Source organism: Nuphar pumila, chromosome 2 (assembly GCF_984573655.1).
Source record: "Nuphar pumila chromosome 2, dmNupPumi1.hap1.1, whole genome shotgun sequence".
NCBI lineage: Eukaryota > Viridiplantae > Streptophyta > Magnoliopsida > Nymphaeales > Nymphaeaceae > Nuphar > Nuphar pumila.
Window position 1 is genome coordinate 137,598,028 of NC_143250.1, and position 21,197 is coordinate 137,619,224.

A 21,197-nucleotide genomic window follows, 5' to 3' on the forward strand; every position below is an offset into this window, starting at 1 on the left:
TCTTTGCAAGAGCCTTCACAAAGCTTTGCCTGCCATTTATAAAGGACGAGAGGGTTACATCAAACGGTAAGACGAGAAACATGAAGTGAACAGTTACTCAAAAAGTTCTTACCTTTCCTTGTCAACCTTGAATTTAGCCTCATCCACCATTGACTTGATCTCTGATGCCACACTGTTACCCAAGAGCAATTGTCAATTCGTTTGCTCTCAAAACAGACAGGTCAATATAGCATGATACAGACTGCCCTGAAACCTCTCAATGTAAGATGAACACCACACACACACACAACTCACAAGAAATTAAATAGGCAAGGATCACAAACAAACTGATTGTACTGCTATTGTCGGTAGTGTAGAGCCACAATGACAATAGTAAATGCCCACAAGGGCTCTGCTCATCTGGTAGGGGCAACTTGTAAATGTCCCCAAGTTGATGGAACATCACAAGTTCAATCCCACGGGTGGCACCCCTTGCTGCAATGTCGAAACTGGGTGTACTCCCCGGTGGGCAGGAGAGACCTTAAGGTTTTATCAACTGGAGGTCAGCCAATATGCTGTCGGTGAGGAAGGGAGGGTTTCTTGGATTATCCAACAAAACAAGGACAGTAGTAAACCATCCATGACATATACCCGTTTAAAAGAATGAAATGGCATGGCTCAATTGAGCTGATCTCCAAGTATCTTATGCAGAATTTCCATTTCATCTGACATTCCCAAGCCACAAGAACCATCTACTCACAGTGCAAGCCCTTCAAGTAAATAAAATACACAGACGTATACCACATGGAAAAAGAGATTTTGTTAGACATAATTCGTTTTCTAAGGGCAGAGTTTGATACTGATGCAAGCCATATATCTCTAATGTTGTGCGGCCTTGTGGGCCTAGTGCCAGTGCAGCCGTGCAGGAAACATACCTCTCTCTCTCTCTCTCTCTCGGCGCAAGCACTGGCCACTAAGGGGAATATCGTCCAAAAAAGGAAATTCTTTTCTTGAAAGATATTAGCTCAAATAGAAGGAGCTGCACCATATAATGACTGTACTGTATTGAAGGGCAGTCCAAGACAAAACATGGTCTACTCGTCAAATGATTACAATGCAAAGAGATTGATAAAGGTAACTGTTCATCGCACCTAAAGGCAATTTGTGCTCAATTTATTCAGAAAAAGGGCCATTGTGTTCATTCACTGTAGTCCTGCTCACAATTTCTTAGTTTACCATTATTTGTCATTTTCATAGGCTTTTATGCAATCTTTTTTACTTTTTACTAGGGGTTGATCGGGTTGTTATGTTTCAGTCCTCGGTACTAATAGTGAGGGAAATTCTTAAGCAAAATCATGATCTTTCTATATTTTATTTTACAAAAGCACTGGGTATTATCGTTCATCTTTTGGCCCGTCTTTGTATTTCACTGGTTTTAACTGTTGTCTTCTTGATTTTCATTGATCTTGCTGGTCTTTCTTCACAACTTCTGGTTCCACTCGTAAAATGGGAGATCACTCCGAAAATCGCAGACTAAAGTGAGATAAAATGAGCGATTAGAAAACAACCGGAAAAAATTGCACATATCCGTGAGAAATAGTTGGCCAGTTGTACGAAGAAAAATAAGAAAAAAAGACTAGAGTAAGTACTTACGGAGTACGTTAAATACGGTCAAAATTTGACAGAAATCCTTGAGACAAGAGTTCGTCAGTTGTATGATAAAAGAAAAGAAAAAAAAGACAAGTACTTAAAGTAATACATAGCCAAGCATATCTCCGCGAATTTTTTTCGTTCTTCTTTTCGCGATCAATGGTTGCGAATTACAGAGACTATAGATAGAGCAATTAACTAAAGAGAAAAACAAAATAGAGAAAACAACAGAACGTTTAGGATCAAAGAACGAACGTGATTTCAGCAATTCAATTTGGGACGAAGCGACAAGATGCCTTCTAGTACCGAACGCCTGATCTATTTCATCAGGATCCCGTCGCTTTGCCTCTTTCTTTTATCATGAAATTCTCTCAAGCAATTGTATGAATACGTTATCATGAATGAATCGCTCTAAAGCTTAAGCAAGAATAAATCCTTTCCATCCACTTCAAAAAATGACAATCGAAAAGAAACCGTAGGACGAGTCGCTGATCTACGATATATGTACCTCATGATCGTCTCCTCCGTTTTCTTCTGGCCGTCCTTCTGCGCCTTTTCTTTGATATGCTGCAACGCTGAGATGATTCCTTTTATATCACTGTAAATCACCAAGAAAGAATTAAAAAATCGAGAATTCCACTCAGAGATCAAAACGGATGAACAAGAATGAAAGAGAGAGATGACAATGGAACCTAGAGAGGTCGAGATCGAAAAGATCGTCGCCTTCCTCTTTCCTTCCTTTCTCCGGCGCCGGCGACGGATTCCGATCGCAAGCGTCAGCTCCTCTCCCTCGCTTCTTGTTGCTCTCCTTTATCCCGCCCATCGCCAAAATTTGAAGAGAATGTCTTCTCGCTTCCCAATATCTTAGGGTCAGAATCTCTCGGTATTTATACCACCACGGATTCTCGCTCGGACGGAAAACCAATCGCCCCCGTTAAGTTGGACGGAATCCGTAGGCCCGGTATCCCCCCACCGTTGTGGGTTCATTGCCCAGCCTCGGGTCCATTCGGGTTCGGATTCAGCCTGATTTCTCTCGGCCAAATGGTTAATAGATCTTGCCCAGTGGGATTAAGTTTGGACCCAGCAAAAAATTTCAGGGGGAAAATGAAGTACAGAGGTTGAGTGATGGGTACGACGACAATCCGAATTGGGCCGGGTAAGACCAGGGCCATGTCCTAGCCAGGCCGGTTTTATTCACAGACTAATCCAAGCCCAGCCTACCAGCTCAAAGCTCAGGCCTACTATGTGTTGGAATTTGTATGGCCTTGCATAATTTTTAATGAAATTTATGAATATTTAAATAAATAAATCTATACTTTGTTCATGAACAATTTCATATTGTAGCATGCAATTGTGACTTTAGAGCAATCATAATGCTATAATGAGAAAAATAAAAGTCTAATCTATGAATGGTTTGGCATGGGTTACTTACACACAACCCATTATCATCCTGGTACAGTGAAACAAACTGAGATACAACATGCTGAACTAAAAAACTTACTGAAACAATCGAACTATACATGAGCAGCTAGGTATACGTTTAGAACCAGCCAACTAATTTGCTTGTAGGGAAAAATAAATTAAAAGCTATAACTAGATAACCATCTAGAATCTAATTTAACTTTTTCACCTTAGCCCATTGCAAGAATTGAAATGAGCTCAAGGTTTTGTAATCTGATTTGTGAACAAAAAGAATGGAAAGGAACCTTTTGGCTTGCCTCTTGGCTTAATTGCACAAAGCTACAGAAAAGGACTGCAATGCTCCCTCCAAATTGTGAAACCCTTATTTATAGTACTGGGACCCTGTTTTTTATTAAGACATGGAGTCCTAATTGTTTCCTTGTGACTTACAGTATACAGTAACGCTTAGAGTTTGTTTTGCTTTTGTTGAGTCTGATGTAAGTTGCCCGATTCAGGTGAATCAATACCCCGAAGGGGCAGCCCGTATACTTGAACTGTAATAGCCTGCGGGCAAAATTGTGAATGAAGTAAATGTGTTGAGCTTTCTTTTGTTCACTCTTATTGTGATTGCTTCTTCCGATTGCAATTTCTCTTCCTCTATTCTCTCTTGCTCTCTTGCACTCTGATTACAAGCTTCTGCGATCGGCAAACGAGCTGACAAGTAGGCTTGCGGCGGTGAGGAAGGACTGTCGCGCCGCGCTGGCCCATTGAAGGAAATAGGTCTGTGACACTATTTGACCTTATATTTAATTACACTTTCTAAAACTAAGTCAAACTCTTATTAATTAATAAAAATAAGATTTTCAAAAGTATAAAGTTTAAGAATACCAAAAATAAAGTTTAGATGGAAGACAGGGTCAACCCAAACATCGAGCAAACTCAGTATGCGCTTAACAACAGACCGAGTCGACCCTGCTGCTAGGTCTGAGCACGACCTAGATCGAGTCGAGTCAGCGGACAATGGGGTGACTCGGTCTGGGCGTGCCTCGACCGAGTCAGGAAAAAAATATCTTTGACAGACCGACTGAGTCTGGACATACCGAGTTGGGTCCGAGTATTTTTGATAGATCGATTCGGTCTGAATAGACCGATTCAGTCTGAACAGAGCGACTCAAAGCTGACTTAGCTCGACAGATCAACCCAGTTTGAATAGACCACTCAGTTGGGTCTGATTTGCCTTTGGCAGATTAGCTCGATCTGGACAGACTGAGCCAGATTCATATTTGGAGCAGACTGACTCGATCTGAACCAACCAAGTCGGGTTTGCTTTCGGCAGATCCACGCGCTCGAGACCGATCGACTCAGTCCAGATCAAGTCAGACCAGCAATTGGATTAGACCGACCAGGTTTTAAAGTGTACATGTGTGTGTGTGTGTGTGTGTGTGTGTGTGTGTGTGTGTGCACGCGTGCGTGAACACGAAAGCGGATATGAACATATACACGAAGAGGGGTGAAAATTGAGAAAGTGAAGACCTCAATTTTTTCAATACAACTTGGATCTGGGTTTTGATCTAAATTGGATCCAAACTTAGATCAGATCGCATGTACATAAAGTGGATCTAAAACAAATTTGATCAAATTGGGTTTAGTCCAAATCCAAGTTCTTTCCATAGTTAACGTCATACTTATGCCAAACCATCACAAAAAAATTTGGATCGAGTGTACTGGATTCAAGATCAAGTCAGGTTTATAGTTGAAAACTTGAATGATCCGCTTTAGAATAAGAGTAGATCTGGATCTAGAATTCAATCGAAGATCTAGTTAAACTAAATCTAAACTGTAGTGAATGTGAATTGGGTATCGTATAAAGACAAAATGAATCGAAAAAAATTATATAAACCCAAAGATGGTCTAAAAATAAAAATACTATTTTGCCCTTGATATTCTTAATTAGTAAACGAGGCATAACTTTTCACCCCAATATCATATTCAAGTGATTTTTGGATCTTTGGATTCTTCTATTCGAGTAAGATCTATTAGCAGGAGATATGATGATACACTATGAGAAAATAGAGTCAGAGTTTGGCATTAAAGCATAGAGATATTTTCATAATTTTTTATAAAGATGAGACTTTAAATGATGATACGAGATATTTGTCTATTTCATATCAGAGCTTGTGAGAACACTAAGGTTATTACTTAGAATTAGAATTTAAGTGTTTCAGGTAAGTGAACATTTGCAAATTCTTCCTTAGTTAAACAAAATATATGTTGGTTAGTTTAAGCTTCCTGCAAATATTGTTCTATATGTTTTAAGTATCCTAGTTTTGTTTTATTTTGAATAGAACAACTGTTTGATATGCTTAGGAATCTATAACATTGATGTTTGATGGAGCACGATAAAAGCTACATATACACATTCAAATGCATACATTTTTATAGTTTTTTGACATAATTGCCAATGCTTAGAACTATAAATTGCACAACAGATAATTGAGGTCAAAAATGTAATTTTGCATTTTGGAGCACAGTTATGGATCTAGATCTCAGCAGAAGATCCAATTGGTCCAACCCATGACCGAAGACCCAAATTTATCTAGATTGGATCCAAGGTATATCATGGATTGGATAGAGAATCCAAAAGTCAACACTTTCTAGGAAATTTGAATTTTTGAATTTCCTCTTTTCTTGCACATGGCTAAGGTGGCAAGCAATGCTTGTCATATTTTTAATTTTATGTAAAGATGGAAGGAAAAGGGCGGCCAGATTTTTAAAACCCCTTCCTTCTTCATCTCATCCACAAAGAAGGAAAGAAGGAAGGATGAGAGAGGCATGAATCTCAACGCGTCTCCTCCCCCCCCCCCCCCCCCCCTCACACACACATACACACACACTTTTGGAAGCTTTGAAACAAATTTTAAAGTTAAAAATTAAAAAGAAAGAAAGAAAGCAAAAGTCGATTTTTTCTCTTCTTTCTTGTTTTATCTCCCTTCACATTTCAAGAATGATTTAGAAGGGGTAAGTGGTGGACCAGATCCACCAAAATCGTCCCTTCTGAATAAGAGCTCCCAAAGCAAGAAGCAAGACATTCTTCCTCTGCATTCACGATTTTCTTTGTGCAATTGCCCTTCCCCTTCTCTACTTCAGGTTGAGTACCATCCTCTCTGGTAAGCCTTGTATTTCTTACCCTTTCTTCTATCTTCTCCAACCCTCCTCTATATCTGAAGCGAAGTCGAAGGAGTTGGCCGGCCTAAACCCTCCAACGCTGCACACGGAACCCGCCATTGAGGTAAAAATTGTCACCTTGTATCTCTTGGCATAAATTTGACAACCCTCTACAGATCTAAAAATATTCAAAAAATCCTTTTCTGTTAGACAAGGTTGTCCTCAACATTATGGATTTTTTTTTAGAAGAAAAGCATTTCGAATCAGAACAGAATCACCCAAATACAAAATCAAGTTTCTGAATTCGCAGAAAGCCTATCCGGTTAGAAACGGACAAGTCCAGGTAGTTGCGAGTCTTTGATCGACCCAAATTTTTTGATATGTTGTAAAAGACATATCCAAAAAATCTATGTTAAATTTTGGCATGATTTCATCTGCGGAATCTTGAGTTATAAAATTTGGAAGTCGAGGGGTATCCATGACGCCTATCACAGTCAAGATTTGTTAGGTCGATCTTGTGCAACACATATTTCCTTTAATTTTTTTAGTTTTTTTGAATTTTTTCTTTTAATTATGTTGAAGGTTTGTCTACTTCGTACCTTGATTTTTCGAGAATTTTTCTGATATTAGAGCATGGAGTTTTAGATGTCACAAACCGATCTATCAGGAATCCGACCAACCGACACTGTTGACATCATTTTATGCTCATTTTTAGTTAAATCGAGCCAAGTTTGGGACTGTAGCTTGTTGACAAACACATGAACCTACAGTTAAAATTTCAAAGCCACTACTATTCAGAGCAGTCGGTGGTAGAGATTTTAACAAACCGATTTTCCTGTGTCTGTTGCAGGACAACATATATTCAATTAGGCTCGGTGTGCGGTCTCGGGTGTTGGTTGACCCGAGTTTAGTTTGCGTTATTTTCTACCATTTTTTTCTATTTCACGTTATTTTTAGGTTATCTAGAATCAGTCTTAACATTAGTTTGAGTAGGTCAAACATTTAGTTAGATTAAGTTTAGCTTTTGGAGTTAGCTAGGCAACTTAGTCGACCCAGCTCAATCAGCTAGCACTGAGAAGGGCAGATTCATCCCTTTACTTAGGCAGCAGTTCAAAGCGAACCCCAACAATATTATGGAGGTCTAAACATGTATTCTATAACAGACTATACACTGATTTTTATCAAAAAACCAGACTTGGTTTGCTTGCAAAATGGGTTCAATCTGCTAGGCTCGAGTCTAGTCGGTAGTGCGGTCTAGTCAACGTGTTGGACTAGACCATGTGTGTCATAGTCGATCATCGTAGGATGCATTTAGGTCTGCATTTTCTGTGTTGTAGCATGCATTTAGGTCTGCATTTAGCATATAAGGTCTAGATTAGGTTAGGTTGTACTAACTCTCGTGCAAACAAGTTTTTTTTTTGTGTTTTGTGTTTTACAGGTGAAGGTAGCCCGCTCGCGTACATAATTGTGACAAGGACATTGAGTGACTGATCTCATTTGCTTTTATTCTTTATTTCTATTTCATTTAGTTAAGTAGGGTTTTAGGCCAATTTTTAAATCGGGTTGCATTAATTTTAATTTCTACTCGACACTTGTAATAGGCTTGGTGCTTGATTGCTTTTGCAGTTTTTTAAGGCAATAAAAAAGTGTGAATTGAGTGAAATATGTAGTCTTACTTCATTCTCTGTGGATTCAACCTGGACTTCACCACTTTCGTGTGTGAACCAGTTATTAACATTTGGTGTACGATTTACACTAATATTTTATCAAAAAATCTATTTCAAAGTAAAAACACACCAATGTTCTATATAATGCTTAAATATGATGATACATGTTATATATTTCTTATATTATGACATGATTTAAATTATAAATGTATCCTGTGTGGAGATAATCGTAACATTATTCCATGTAAAATGTTGTTAAAGGTTGATGTATGACTTTAAGAAATGAGTGTAAGGTTTCAGAGTTTCTAGATAGGATTTATCTTGAGAATGTCACGCTTATACCTTTGGAAGGCATTATAAGTGTTGTGACATGATGACTTGACTCTTTAGTGAAATGTTATCCTTAAATATGTGACTTGTGTATATGTATTAAAAGTAGTTAATGGACATATATTGATGATTATATAAGACATTAACTTTAAAAAATGAAAGTTGAAATAATATTATTAGGGGTTGGAAAACCTGACATGACCTGCCAACCCGCCTCTTAGGCGGGTTTGGGTTTGGAAAAAATGAACCCGTTTAATAAACGGGTCGACCTGCCTAATCCGTTTATTAAACGGGTCGGGTTCGTGTTAAGGGTATGCCAACCCGCCAACCCGGCTGACCCATTTAATAAACGGGTTAGGTGGGTGGGTCAACTCACCAACCCGTCTGCCAACCCGCCAACCCGACCTGCGAACCTGAGAACCCGTTTACCCGACCTAACCCATTTATTAAATGGGTTGGCGGGTCGTGTCGGGTTACCCGTTTATTAAACGGATCAGGTTCGTGTTTGCCACAGCCGACCCATTTAATAAACGGGTCGGGTTCGGGTTGAGGTATGTTGACACGCCAACCCGTCGGGTCGACCCGACAACTCGACACGATTGCCACCCCTAAATATTATGCATAAGATAACCACACAGAGTATGATAAGGGGCTCTACTAGGTGATACATGGTCTAGGGCATTGTTTGAGGTGTATATCTTGTTCGTACCTTGGAATTTGCTTAGAAATTCCTAGGTGACCCTTAGGGGTTAAAACATTGCCAAGTAGGCACATGCAAGATATAGCATGGACTACAAAACCTTGGGGGCAAGTATAGCTTCTCGATACCTTGGGGGCAGGTATAGCTTCTTAAGTACCTTGGGGGCAGGTATAGCCACCCGAGCTCTTTGACTAGCTACTGATGAGCACTTTGTGACTCTCGGCTTGCAACTGGTGATCAGCTGCAATGCTTGTGTCCATAGTCTAGGCTGGTTTGAACTAGTTTGTTGTGAGTGGTTCATATGTTTGGCCAACGCCGTACACTCTGAGTTATTTACATGGGTTGCTACACCCAAGGAGGCTATTTTCAGATTAATCAATTTTAGTAGAATGTGAATGTCAACTTTGACAATGATGATAGATAACAGTAAAGGGAGTAAAAATCTATAAACAACATGTGTGTTTAGTTAGCAAACTAAACTAAGATTAGGTGCTTAGTGTAACGACCCCAACTCATCCTCTTTGAAAATGCAGATTTTTTTTTAAACAGTGCGGAAAACTTTCCAGAGACCCGGGGTCTTCACAGTTCCAATTCCAACTAGATAGCCATAAACCACAAATAAACTTGCAATTAACATCCATAAAACTAACCAATACCTTTATTCATGAGTTAAGAATTAATCTAAAAAACAGTGTTTCACTCAACAGAAAGTAACGTAACCACTGATGAAAAAAATAACTAAGTGACAAGAACACTTGACTGAAGAACCCAAAATAAAGAGCCACTTTGTCCACAAAGGAAACTGTCAAAACTCATTGTGACTCCCGTGCCCTAACAGTAGTTGTCGACTTCACTGATCACCTGTTCCTGCGAAAAACCAATGAAGTAGGGTGTCAAAATCAAAATTTTGAGCACAGCTACTTATTAATGAAACAAGTGAGATAAAGGGTTAAGATAAGTTATCATGCAACAATTGAGGGAAATACATGCAAGACAGTTTATAGCATTTGGGAATCTATTCATGCAACAATCATAAATGCTAAACATGCAAAGACAGTAAAGCAGTAGCATGTACTAAATCTTCAGCATGCAACCAGAAATAAACATTGAACACTTATCATCATGTTTTGATTAAAGGAATCATTAAAGTATGCATGATCTAATGCATAACAAGAAAATGCATGACTTTTGTGCAATGCATGAATCATTTTATTATCTTTCATTTAAGTCCTTTGTTTCCTTTGTTTCCTTATGCATGTCATATTAAATGCATACAACTTTAAGTTTCTCTTTTTAATTACCGTTGTCCTCGGATACACCAAACGGGTACAAACCCCGAGGTCAAGTTAGGTTTCCAGGGTAGCTTAACACACAATTGTATTTTATTACTGGGTTCCAACTTAGCCCTCGACCGAATCACCTTCGGAACATTAGACCTCCACATCTAATGTCGGGGACACAAGGGACACCCCACGCCCACAAGTGCCACTTCTTTGGTACCAAAAACAACAGTTGTGTCAAAACACACCACCCCCAGGTAAAGTGGCGGACTCTCCTTAAAACCGTGGCCAGGAGAAGGAACCTCAATATCGGGTTCAAGGGACCAAATTAAGCACACGGAGTTTTGTATCCTCACAATCTCCCCAAGACCGAATTTCTAAGATCCTCATTCTCCAGATGGGTGATCCTAGAAGGTATATTACACTGTACTTTATTATTACTTTTTATTAAAAATTAATTGCTTAAGTTTTGCAACATCATATGCAAAAAGAAAGATAAAAGCTTGCATCTATCTCGCGAGAGCCATCACAGGACTCTGGCCTGTGGAAACATATAGAACAGTGCAATAAAAATAAGATATTAATAAAACATGATTTTTTTGCGATGCATTGAAGTGAGTAAGGGAAAACAATTCCACAGCTCGGGCTTACCAAAGCCTCGATGATTCGATTTGATCACTGAAGCACTAATGCAAGAATCATGACCATATGTAATGTATGCAGTGGTATCAACATGCCTCCAAGGTACAATCATATATGTACCAATTTCATCCATTGATAATGAACATGAAATATGACATTCCCATATGCAAATTGAACTGCCCACGTTATACCCCTTTTCCTGTGCATATGCATGGTATGCGCATGCATGCATATTTATGCAATCATTGCCACATATGCTTCTAACCATGAATCGTATTGAGATGAACAAAGGAGAATTCATGTAATTATGTATATGCAACAACACACGTCAAGTCCATCAATGTGTAAGCACTCAAAACAAACTTTATCATGGAATGATGTGTAAGCATGTTCCAACAAAACATATAAACCACTTCAACTCCTAACATATATGGAAATCAAAATTTCAGGTACATAACTCATTCTCAAAATTTATCATGTATCAAGAGATTAAAATTCCAAACTTTACTAATCATACAACCAGGCCCTGCTTTCATAAACTAACATCATTAGGTTTCTAACATGATACGATTTCCAACATGAGAAAATTTTGTAATTGGACTAATACAAGGGCGGGTATGCTGTCACTGGGTTTATCAAAACTAAATCAGGGTATTGAACATAGAAATAAAAATTCCCCCTCCAAATTTTTTTCTTTTTAACAGCCCAGCCCAGCCGACCCTGTCGGCTGGGTCTGACAGTATATACACTGGCCCAAAACAGAGACTGTGTATGCTGTCCGGAAGCATACCACGAACAAGGAGCCATGTGCTCTTCTTATATATAATTTTTTTTTTGTAAAACATCACCTACCATGCATGTCGGTACCCAGACGATTGGATCAGCTGGGCCTGCCACGACCCTGCTATTGGCACGCCTAACTCTCAGCCAACTGGGTGTTGGGCCTGGCGCACCCTGCCAGCATGCTGGCAGCCAGCCGAGTGCTACTCGACTGGGTGCCAGCCTGCCAACAGTAAAAAAAAAAAAACAAATTGTTGGTTATATATATATATATATATATATATATATATATATATATATATATATATATATATATATATATATATATATATATATATATATATATATATATATATATATATATATAAAGATCAAACCCAGCCCAGCCGATCCTATCGGCTGGGTCTGACAGCATATTCACAGGCCCAGTTTGGGCCTGTGTATGCTGTTAGGAAACCCCCACCTATACAAAAAAATTTCTCTATATTTTTTTTTCAAAGCCCAAGGCCCCAAGCCAGCACCCAATCGACTGGGTCAACTGGGTCTGCCCCGGTCCTGCCAAGACCAACACCGCACCCAGCCAATCACTTGGTTGGGCCTGTCGGCTCGGCCAGCAGCTGGCAGTCAACCAAGTGCCACTCGACTGGCTGCCAGCGAGCCAACCAATCAGCCGAACCCCAAAAACAAAACAGATTTCACTTTTTTTTTTGTTACAGCCATGCCCAGTTCAGCCGACCTTATTGGCTGAGCTCAACAGCGTATACACAGGTCCAGTTTGGGCCTGTGTATGCTGTCAAAAATTACAACATAAAAGATTACGCAAAACTGCTATTTAGTTAAATCACATATATATATTTTTTTGAAAGGAAAACACCCAGCCCAGACGACCCTGTCGGCTGGGTCCAACAGCGTGTACACAGGTCCAGTTTGGGCCTGTGTATGCTGTCAAAAACGTCAACATCAAAACCCACGCAATCACTATGTGATACATATTAGTATATACCTTTTTTTTTGTTGAAAAGCAAGGAAAATACATAATATAAAAATGGGTAGCTGTGGAAATCGTGGATCCACTGCTCCTCCATGGATGTCCATCAAGAGATGCATGGAAACCCTACCTCCACCCGATTTCTCATTCGTTTCAAGAAGAGGTACCCGTACCTTTTAGAGGAAAAATGAATAGAGGTTGTGGAAGGTGTTTGGGCTGAGCTCTGATGCCTCCAACCTTCTTCTTCTACCTCCTTCACTCTCCCTTTCTTTCTCCTCTCTCTCTCTTCTTCTCTCCCCTCTTTTTTTTTTTCTCTAGTGTGAAAAATGAGGGAGAAGAGCTGTCCCCCCCTCCTTTCTCTTCTAATATAGCTGGAAACTCTTTAGAGAGTTTCCAGACTTAGGTCTCTCTCTTTAGGGAGTTTTCAGATTTTTTTGGACTCCTTTACTTATTAATATTTTGTTTGACTTTTGACCTTCCTATCCTAAAAGATATGGAAACCTCTATACCCTTTTTAATTAGGAAAGAGGGTTAACCCTAAACCCTCTTAACCCAAATCCTGAAATTAATAAAAATAATTAAATTAATAAATTTATTTTTTCGAATTTACTTATTCTTAAATATTCAAAGATTCCCAAAATTGGTCATGTTGACCATGGAGACTTTTTATATGCTAATAACCCAATTTAAAGCTCCTAGCTGAATTTAAAGTCATAAAAATGTTGAGCTTGGATTTGGATCCGGATTTGGGTCCAAGATCCAAGATCCAAACCCATACTCATACAAAAATTTGGATTAAGACTTGTATCAACTCCAGATTTTTATAGGACCTAACTAGGACCCAAATCCATAAAAAATTGGATCCTACACCTTGGATGCAATCCAATCCAATTTCGGATCCGTTTCAACAAACTGCTAAAATTTTAGAAAAACATGATTTCTGGGCCAACCAGAACTCAGATTTGAAAAAGTAAAATACCATTGCGCTCAGGCGCATCCAATGATATATTACATGAATATCAAATTCCGAATTTCGCCCAAAAATTACCTGAATTTTGCTTGAATTTAAAAGTTGAAATTAAAACTCTTTGCCACACTTCGATTGGCTTGTCTAGACCCTGATGATGAGACTTGGGTCAAACCCAAACTCTAAGACCTTGGTCTAAAACTCGAGCCTCAAACGATTTTCTTACCAGACTTAGCCAAATTTCAAAATTTTCATGAATTGACTAAGATCTGAAAACACGAGATCTTACACTTAGAACTTATTAAAGTTGCAACAGTCGTGTCTAATTTATAATTAAAAACTTATTGAGTTGTAGACTCACACACTCTCTTGGTTGCAACTGTAGGTTTAAGGACTGCTGCGAACAGAAGAAACTAGTTGTGGACTTGTGACTCAACTGCCATCAGACTTCATCACACTTAAAGTTTTATTCAGTTTACATTTTCTAATTATGTTGTTTATGTACGTATGATACTTTTGGGTGGTAATGGTTATTGTCAATGGGAGTATGGACATCAGTTGTTATGGAAAAAAATTGGCATAGTTTTTTGGTTATTTTGGTAATTTCTCTCTAGAAAATAATGTCCACAAACCCAGGCTCGATAGGCTCCGGTTTGGGTCATTACACCTAAACTCCTAATTTTGTTTATTACTCGGTTCAAAGGATATTAGGACTTGCATAATGTTTAAATGTGCTCAAGATGACATTTCATGGATTGGGTTCTCTAGAAGACTCAGTGTCTTAAATGCAGTATTTGGTGGTTGTCACCTTGGTGTCTTTGTTGTTTAATGTATATCAGGTCGGTGACACCTCATCACCAAGTACTCTTTCTTGATAAAGCCCAGTTTTTATGTCTCCCTACCAAAAGAAATACTACATACACACAAAGCTTATCATACTCATAAAAAATATAAATAAGCAGAAAATATTAAAAAAAATATAGGTGAATAGGTGGCTCTTATAGGTAAACACATGGTTAGAGTTGATCCAAAAGATAAAAAAAATTAGTATTCAATTAATTAAAATTGAAAAAATGAAGAAAAAGGGTTCCTCAATGGTTATATAAATTGACTTCTGCTTTTGATTTTGAAGAAGAGGAGGAGGAAGAATATGAAGAAGAAGATGAGGAAGAACCCACAGATGATCACACGATTCGTTCAAGAAAAGCTAAATGTGTGGTAATTTATATTGACACTAATATCGATGATGATATACTGATACTAATATCATTAATACTACTGATAGTGATGAAGCAAAAAATAGTGATCAAGCAGAGGACAAAATGTGCATTAGATTTATGCATCACTCTAGAGTATCAAATGTTGGTTGTTTTTCTCCAATGCTAGCTAGAACAACCCAATCTAGACTAGATGTCTTTTAATTTAGTTCAAACTTCAAACCAACACATGTGAGCAATAAAAAAGGTGAGCATGATCTGCTTGGGTACTAAATTCGTCATTTTCAAGTGGCAATATTTGAGGTATACAATGTTGAGACTTGTATATACGTATATATCTCATTCTCACTAGGGGTATTCTTGTACATTTTCAATTAGTGTAAAGTCAACAGGTAGTGAGGTAGAAGGGACATCTCCACCATATGGCTATACTTGGTCTAATGAAGTTTCCTTTGAGTTTTCTTCTTTGTTCTCTCTCACCTTATTACTTCTCTCCTTGCTTTGATAAGGAATCAAAGTCATATCTGAACCAAAAGGAAGAAGGAAGACTGAGATTGAGGTTAGTAGATGAAGGAGACATCATTCACCTCAAGCTTGTGCCTTGCACTGAGATTTGACACACCATATTGGCTAATGTACCTGTGTCAACACACATCGATACAGGGTGGGTACCTAACACAGTGCAGGTATGTTGTGGGTTGGGCCCTGCACTGCTTCTTGGCAAGTCCAACCCTATTCCAAACCAGTTTTTTTGTTTAATGTATGGGGAGGAAAAACAAATTAGGAGAAAGTAGAAAGAAGGAGAAGACGAAAGAGAATTAGGAAGAGGATGAGTAGGAGGAAAAGGAATAAGAAGACAAAAGAGGCAGATAAGGAAGAAAAAGAAATAGAAGGAGAGAGAGAGAGAGAGAGAATATCAGGCACAAAACCTTCATCTTCTTCTTCCAATCATTCTGAGAGAGAGAGAGGAGGTGGGGTTGGGTCCTCAGGTAGCCCCTCCTTCGTCTTCTCATTCTCCTTCGTGTAGAGAGAGTGGCAGTGGGGTTGAGTCCTCACATAGCCCCTCCTTCTTCTTTGTCTTCTCATTCTCTTTTGTAGAGAGAGAGAGAGAGAGAGAGAGAGAGAGAGAGAGAGAGAGAGAGAGAGAGAGATTGTGGGGAAGGGGGTTAAGAGATACCCCTTCCCCTTTTATAATAAAATTTGCATTCCCCCTTCCCTATTTTTGATAAATTACATTTACAAACCTTTTTAAAAAAATTTAATATGAACCATAATATGGATTCACATATGTCGAGACTCAATCTCTTTCCTTCTCTCTCTCTCTATATATATATATATATATTTGTATTCCCATACCCTTATTTTTTAAAATTGGTGTCTTCCCCTCTCCACTTATACCCATGTGACAAGGATTCATGCATGTTGATGCCACCACTACCAATAGTATAGGTGGTGAGTTATGATTTTTTTGAGTTAGGGTTTTGATAGATATTGGTTTTAGTAGTCTAATGAATTATCACGTCAAACAGACCGACATTGGATTTTCTATAATTTTTTTAATATTTTATGGATAATAGGTTGATTTGGGGCTAGATTTGAGGAATCTACTCATATCAACCTTATCAGTAGCTTTTATCGGTTTGGATTGGATGCATTGTGGTCATTTTCAGCATGAAACCATTTAAATGCTATTTGGATGCATTCCATGGTGATTTGAGTGAGTTTTGATGTCCTTTTGTGGGTACTATTACATGCCTAATAATATTTTTGGAGTTTTGGTCTTATCGCCTTGTGATAAAGGCTTACCAATGGGGTATTTTACTATCTCTGACTATATTACATGTCTAATAATATTTTTGGAGTTTTGGTCTTATCGCCTTGTGATAAAGGCTTACCAATGGGGTATTTTACTATCTCTGACTATATTGCATCAGTTTATGATCGCTATGGGTGAGTTTGATTGAGGATTTGAGTTTGAATCATTGAGCTTGAAGGAGAATACTGCCACAAATTCTTTCTTAGCTATAATAGAAGCAAGGTGTAGGAAGCAAGAGACACCACTAACCAAGATGACAGCTACAAACCACAAGCAAGAGTATAAGAGAAATATACAATAGGATCTCAGCCATAACCAATTATATCATCAGGATTATATGTAGAATTTTGACATTTGAACCATGAAAATGTGTTGCATGGGAGCTCCGCTTTATATATATATATATATATATATATATATATATATATGTCAACAAAAACCTTAAATATTGATTTGCCTTAAAATCTATATGAGCGCGCTAACAGAGAGTAGAGGGACACAATAGATGGTGAGTGAGCAACAAGGCACGGGGGAGGAAGAATGAATCACTAAATCTCAAAGGCACTGATATTGTTTTGTGCATGGAGGATTTAAAACTTAAAATTCTTTTTAGTAAAGTCAATCTTTAATAGTAGTATAGAGAAGACATGTTTACTCTTGAAAAATGGTTGATTTTGGTTGTTAGATCCATGTTATGTGTTGGTTTTTTGTATTTAAAACATGATAAATATTTGTATGAATGATTCTGATGTATTCTTGATGAGTTAAAAATCATTCGATAAATTTTCTTGAAGTTCTTTATGAAATTATGAAGCTCTTGGTTGATTCTTATTATATTTTATTATGTGTCTCCCAAACCATAGACCCACAAATCTTGAAAATTTGTAGGGATGTTACTTGCATATAGAAGGAGTATCATATTAAATCTCAAACTTGAATGAGTTGTGGATTGAGAAATATGCCCTCTGTCAGCAAAATAAAATTGTTCAGATAGTGAGTCTGTAGAGACAAACTATTTTGTAAAAATTATATCTCCCAGAATACTCAATATTTATAGCTAAAATTTTAAAGTGTGTTAGTCTAGATATGAAAGAATACACGGTTAAAATCTTAAAGGTCGATTCATCATGTTTTGAAAACAAAAATTCATAGAAAATAGTCTAAAATCTATAATTTTATGAAACATGTTCTATCAAATAACAAAAATAATGTGTTTTAAGATTTTTAGCTCTCAACTAGACCAAATTAAATTCTGGACTTTTGTGGGCTTGAAGCTGACATATCAAGTCATTCATAGTACAAAGCTCAACATTTAATTCCTTCTGAACTATTTATAATTGATTTTATATTTGAGAGACAAAATTGGATAAGACTGTTATGTGATTAGAAAATAGTCTCTGCTACAAAAAAATTATTATTTTTTATAATGAGTTAAGTTATGAGTTTTTTTTATGTATATAACATATGTAAGAACCTTCAGTTAAAAACTAGAGTCTAAATCGTTCGATACAATTTATTATAAAAATTCTAATGAAAGGTAAAAATTTTTATTATCAGTCCCGAGTTTGGATACTATTTTGTTTAAATGCATAAGATGGTTCAGAAGTGAATCACATGGCTATGTGATGATTACAAAAGTGAACTAGATGGACATGTGACATACTAATGAACAATATATGGGCCTATTGAGGTAGTGTGCTTGCGCCATCTTTTGTGAACATATTTTGAATGTTAAGCTTTAAATTATGTCATATGTTATAATGTACTGCATGATATTATGATATATGACATGTGATTATAATGTACGATAAATCATGAAAAAGATGCATACACAAATGAATGCTTATAATAACATGAATGGGCAACTAGTTGAAAAGAACCAATGTACTGCCAAAAGTGCACAAAGTTATTAAAAACATGCATGCATGCATATAAAGTTACCTCAAAGCATATGAGGGAGCATAAATACTCAACTGGTTGCCTTAAAGCAGATGCAGGGGTACATATCATGGGCATACTAAATGAGTAATCAACATAAATGAGCTAATAAATTATGTAACTGTAATGAGTAGGTTGTATATTGCCCTTGCCATAAAGGCAATTCTGGAAAGTTACCTCAGAGCGAATGTGAAGGTACTTGGCTATAGAGTGTGAAAAGTTACCTCACAGCGATTACAGAGGTACTTGCCATGAAAGCACCATGAAATACACATGCGATAAAATGCAATGAACCCTTGCCTTTAATAAAGAGAATGTGGTAACCCATTTAGTCTGGGTGTACCTTAGAGAGGTAGGTGGTAAACACTCTAATGAACTTTGTTAAAAAAAAAAATTTAAGCGAGAAAGCTCTTTTGGACCATAGTCATCAGAGGTTAGAGGGTCAGACTACCAATATTGTCCTAGTGGTATGTTCATGTCTTCTGCAAATGTTTATGATGCATTTTGTTTGTGCTACCATTTATAGAGTTTCTCTTGGTCGTGAACTTCCCTTAGTGAATCCATTTTAGTAAGTCAATCGAGTTATTAAAATACATGGCATAATACACCCTTGAATGGTCTACTCTGATTCGAAATTTGTCTTGTGTATACCTATAAGAATGGTAAGTAAGAGAAACAATGCATTCATTTTCTGATGAACCTGTGTTGAAAACATGACTTAATGATTCAAATGCTTAATCATTGATATGTTTTTATTCTGTAACATGCTTGCATAAATTTAATTGATATAGTTATCCATCTTATTGCATTATGATTATTATATTGCATTGTATATATTTTAAAAGGATGTATGATTACATGCATACTTGGTTCTGTACATATATATAACGTTATTTTGTTTCTATTGAGACTTGATGGGTCTGACCCCTATATTAGAAACAATTCAGGTAATAAGTGAGCTGGAGCAATAACAAAATTTTGCAGGCAGTGCCAAGAACCAACTATTTTAGTCATTGGGGATTTGTTTTAGAAAATAACTTAGGATTATTAAGACTTGTTTTTTTTATTGATAATGTTGCGGGACTTAGAGTTCAATGTTTACAAATAATTCATTTAATTAATGAATGGTTTAATTTGGTTCATGAATTTAATTGTCTCATTTCTATCTTGGATTTCAGATTCTTGAGTTGGATCCAATTTATGATTTGGACATGGACTCAAGTCCATTATAGAGACTGTATCTAGTCCTATGTTGAGTTAGAGTACCTATAATCGACCCAAAATTTTAGCCATAACCAAAATGAACATTTTTGTTATATTCTAAAAAGTTTAAAAAATTTATAAGTGATTTTAAGTATATTTTTGGGTTAAATTTTTTGGGGCATTGCAAGTAATCATGTGATGGGTGCACTAGATAGGAACAGGTGATACAAACCTCGCTAGAAATCCATAGCCTTTGTCTCATAAGGTAGCTAGCCAAGTGCCTAATATGCACAATCAAAACAAGATGGCTTAGAACAACCAATATAGCCAGGTTGTAAACAATAAAAAAGACTTGCGTTGAGAGGCTAGATTAAGTCCTAGAAGCAGCTTGGCCAGGCAAGTGAAGTTAGCCAGTGAATTGGTCAAGTGCGAATGAAAGTCATAGCAGCTGAGTGAAGATGAGAGATTAAGATTTGATCAGTGTAACCAAGCTATACCGGACAACAAGGCTAGAGTGTCAGTCGGCCATGAGCATCCGGGTCAGTTTGAAGCAGCTGGGGCAGGTAAATCGGTTCAGCAAGGGGTCTACTATTGGATGCCAGCATGACAACACTCAGTAGTAAGGAGAGACGGTTTGACAGAGCTAGGGCCAGATAGGTATTCGGGTAGAAGAATTCACTTGGGTTAGTGCAGTTCAGAGCCAGGTCAGCAGGTGCCAGCAGCGTGCAGTAGGTTAGTACAAGCAATTTACCATGTGCAGGAATGAGAGAGCTAGTGGTTTCAGCAGAGCTTCAAAGAACGTCAACTGTGACTTTTGAAGTGTGGGCCGCCTAATGCATTTGGTGCCATTAGCTGGAGAGGCTATAAATACTTTGTCTTTATTGTTTGTAAGCATTCAATCATTTTGGATTCAGACAATTGTAATTCTGAGATTTTAGCAATAAAGTGAATTTTTGTTTTGGCTCCAGCTATGGAGATGGCCTCAATCGAGGAAGGAACCAGAGCAACGATTTTGAAGGATCGATTCTGTCAATCAGAATTGCATACCGAGTGAATTATAAGAGCGATCTAACTCCTGCAAGCTCATGGAACCAAAGGATTTCTGTAGCTGAAGTGAGAGAGAGAACTTTCCATGTCCAGTGAAGCTGAGCAACAACTCGATTCACTGTTAATCGGTCTTCAACTAAGTGCATAGTCAACTCCATCAGGTTGATTTCTGTGTTGGTATCTCCTTCGGAATTTTGTACTGTGCAGATCCGAAGGGGATCCAAGTAGATTCACACGTCGATCAGTTATGAGGATTCACTTGATCCACAAGGACTGCAGGCCTATGCAAGTTGCGGACTTTGCCACGCCTGAGTGTGTGCTTAACTCACAACGCTCCAGATTGTTTGAGTCTAAGCGCCTTCAACGTTGTTGTCGTGTGCTTGCTCTTGTGCATGATCTTTAAGTTGCACTGGTGTGCACGGAAGGA